Source organism: Schistocerca nitens, chromosome 7 (genome assembly GCF_023898315.1).
Source record: "Schistocerca nitens isolate TAMUIC-IGC-003100 chromosome 7, iqSchNite1.1, whole genome shotgun sequence".
Classification (NCBI taxonomy): domain Eukaryota; kingdom Metazoa; phylum Arthropoda; class Insecta; order Orthoptera; family Acrididae; genus Schistocerca; species Schistocerca nitens.
Window position 1 is genome coordinate 307,240,645 of NC_064620.1, and position 3,490 is coordinate 307,244,134.

At 48.1% G+C, this 3,490-nt stretch overlaps 1 pseudogene; it reads left to right on the plus strand.

Annotated features, from left to right (window-relative positions):
- LOC126197850 (large subunit ribosomal RNA) overlaps window positions 1-15 on the plus strand; it is a 2,978-nt pseudogene extending 2,963 nt beyond the window's left edge.
- Window positions 16-3,490: the final 3,475 nt, after the last annotated feature.

Here is a 3,490-nt window from a genome sequence, read left to right on the forward strand (position 1 = left end):
GCTGTCTCATGCTGTGTGCCCCGCTTTTTGTGGGCTCATGGTTGGCAATAGGCAGCAGGGGAAGGATGCGACTCGAACATCTTAGCCTCTCCTTCTCAAGTGCTCCTGCCCGCCTTCTCGAGGTGCAGACGTTAAGCCTTCGGGCGACCGAAGGGCAGGGGCGCGACGGCGTGCTGAAAATCTTGTACGCCGGTTCCGGCGGCTGCATTCGTCGCGGCGGGATCCTGGCCCAAGTCGGCGAAGGTCACCCGCCTTGCCCCTGGAATTCCGGGGCATGATCCGCCAAGCCGGGGCGTGGTGACACGTCCCCGGTTAGGTTAGATGGGTCCAGACCCCCGAACGTCTGGGGGACCGGCCCGGCACCTGAGTAGGACCGGGTCTTTAGCCTTTTGGTGGAAACTCGGCCTAGTAGGGGGCGTAGGACGGAGGGTGAATCCGCTCTCCCGGAATGCGGGTGGCATTCGCCGGTAAGGGAGCGGGAGAAAACTTCGATGATGCAGCAGCCGAAGAGGACTAGTGCGCTGTTCCCACGGCGCGCTAAACCTAGCAGCTCAGTTGTTGAAAGCTCTTGGTCAAGGGGCGGGACCGGTGAGCGAGCTGCAATTAGCCTCCCCCCATGCCAGAGAGGCCGGTCCGGGGAAAGAGACGGGCCTCCCTTTTTCACTCTCTAAATGTCAAATATGGCGGAAAACGTAGAGAGTGACGATGTGCCTCGATGCGAGATCGTAGAGAGCTTGTCTGTCGCTGAGCGGCACGCAAAATTCTTAAAGTTGCTTGATTCGAGTATTAAGAATGGTAAGATTGGTAATTATGCCATAAATAATATCAGGGACTTTGTGTCGAGTTGGGCGATAGCCCACTCCCAATTAGAGGGACGGGTTATGGAACTCGAGCGGGAAAATGAACGTTTGAGGAGTCAGCCTGTCAGTGCGAAAACTTATGCCGCAGTCGCAGCTGCCCCTTTGGGCAAAGCGCCGACGGCAAAAGAGACTATTCAGAAAAATATTCAGAAAACTGTACCTACTGTATTCATAAAGCCTAAATCTGGTGAGGATATACGGGTGGTGAAGTCGGTTTTCGAGAAATGTGTCAATCCGAAACGAGATAAGATTAAAATTAACAGTGTCAGAACGGCCAAGAACGTCTTGATAGTCGAAACCGCAACTCAAGAGGACAGTAAAAAGATACTTTCCAACTCCCAGTTAACGGAGAAAGTTAAATGTGAACCTCCGCGGAAACGTCGACCATTAATGTGTATGTACGACGTTCCAACTCATCTAAGTGCGGATGATTTGTTGGACGCGGTATACATCCAGAATTTTGACGTATCAATGACTCGAGTTGAGTTTGATGAACAATTTAAATTGAAGTTTAAAGTTGGTCCTCGGGAGAAACTGACAGTTCACCACGTGGTGGAGGTTTCTCCCGAGTTGTGGAAATTGTTGACAAGAATAGGAAGATTGTATGTGGGATACTCGGCTCTCAATGTTAAAGACTACTTAGCAGTATCTAGATGTACTAAATGCTTTGATTTGAACCATACTAGTAAGTTCTGTACTGAAACTCAAGTCATCTGTGCCCATTGTGGGCAGACTGGACATGACAAAAGAGACTGTATAAACAAAGATCGTCCATCCATATGTATACCCTGCAGTAAGAGAGGGCGTAAATGTGGGGGAGTCAAGGACTGCCCCACTTACAAAATGTTTCTGGACAGAATAATACAGCGAACTGACTATGGCGACCATTAAGTCTGTCAAAAGAAAATCTCCGAGTAAAATTAAACGTGATGCAGAAAGGGGGAAATTAATATCCAAAGCTCTTTCTACAGGTTCGTTGGCTGATCCAGAGTGTCTCTCTGGGGCAGCTGGCCATCTGACAGTGGAAGTTGGAGTTCAGACGGTTGACGATCTGGAGGCGGGTTTCAGCCGCCTTTCGGCTCAGCCGTCGACCACCGCAGAAGAGGAATCAACGATGGGCCCAAATGAGGATGAAGATGTATTACATGTCACTGCCCTGGTAACAGGAGGTGATGGTAGTAATTGTAATGGAGATGGAATTGTAAATAGTATAGATAATGGAGATGGAACTGTAAATAGTATGGATAAAAGTAGTGTAGTGGAAGTTGGTAGCAATGGTGATGGAGATCGAATTGTAAATAGTGTAGATACAAGTAGTGTAGTGACAGTAGACAGAGAAGGAAAGTCTGGTGGAGGGATCATTTATAGACAAGTTGATCCAAAAAATATATATAAAGATATGGAGGAGTTGGTGCGGCTGTCAAGGCTGGAGGAGCCTTTGATACTTACTACCGCACTGAGGCAGCTGGTCAGGAAGGGACACCCTAATGGAGAAGATATCACTTATCCGGCTCTGGAGGATGTAGATTGCATCCAGCTGTCTGCTGTTAATATTCCGCATGAGTTGGAACAACTACAGGAGTTAGTTATCAAAGTTTTTGATAGGCGCGGTCGCAAATTTGATCTTGACAAGATCTTTAAGGATATGGTCAAAATGTATGGAAGAAATGTTACCGACCTTTCGAAGCCTTGGCCCGCCAGTCGTTTGCACGTCTTCTATCCCCCTGGGTAATGGGGAGATTTAGATTGTTGCAAATTAATGCAATGCGTAGCCATATGGTTACGCAAGAACTGCGTAAAGTGGCGGAAGAAGAACAGCTGGATATTATTATTATACAGGAACCAGCCTCCTGCGCTGGTCGAATCCCCGGTTTTCTGGCGGCCGCGCAAGTGGCGTTCTCTGGTGAGAACCCCAAGTGTGCGGTTGTGGTCCTGAATAAGCTCATCAGATTAACAATTTTGAATCAGTTTTGTAATGAACATATAACTGTGGTCCAAACAAACATGTTAACACATATATTATACATTGTAAATATATACTGTCAGTTTCGACAGGACATTGTTATATTTTTGGACCAGCTACGATGGATATTAAGGGCCTTAGTAGGCCAGTCAATAATAATCTGTATGGACGCGAATGCCAAGTCCCCGATGTGGCACAGCCTGGAGCGGGACGATCGGGGCTCGGAGTTGGAAGATTTAATAATGGCAGCGAACTTGATTGTTTTAAATCAGCCTGGGTACCCGCCTACCTTCTCCGGAAGGGCTGGCGCGGTTTCAAATATTGATGTGACATTAGCCACTCCGGGTGCTGCGCCCCATGTGCTCCAGTGGTGTGTTTCCGAGAATGTCACGATCAGTGATCACAATTGTATATTTTTTTAACTATGAGACAGAGGTCACAGAAGATCTCGGGGACTTGGTTGAGAGATATAATTATGCAAAAACGAATTGGGATGGGCTGGCGCGGGAGTTTCGACCTCCAGAGCTGGATATGGAAACTGCAGATGTGGATGGTGCAGTGGGAGACCTATTAGTTTCTATTGAAGCAGCTATTGCAGTTTCCGTTCCTCGCGTTGCGAGATATGTTCGCAAGCAGGCTACTCCGTGGTCCCCCGAACTGACGGCGC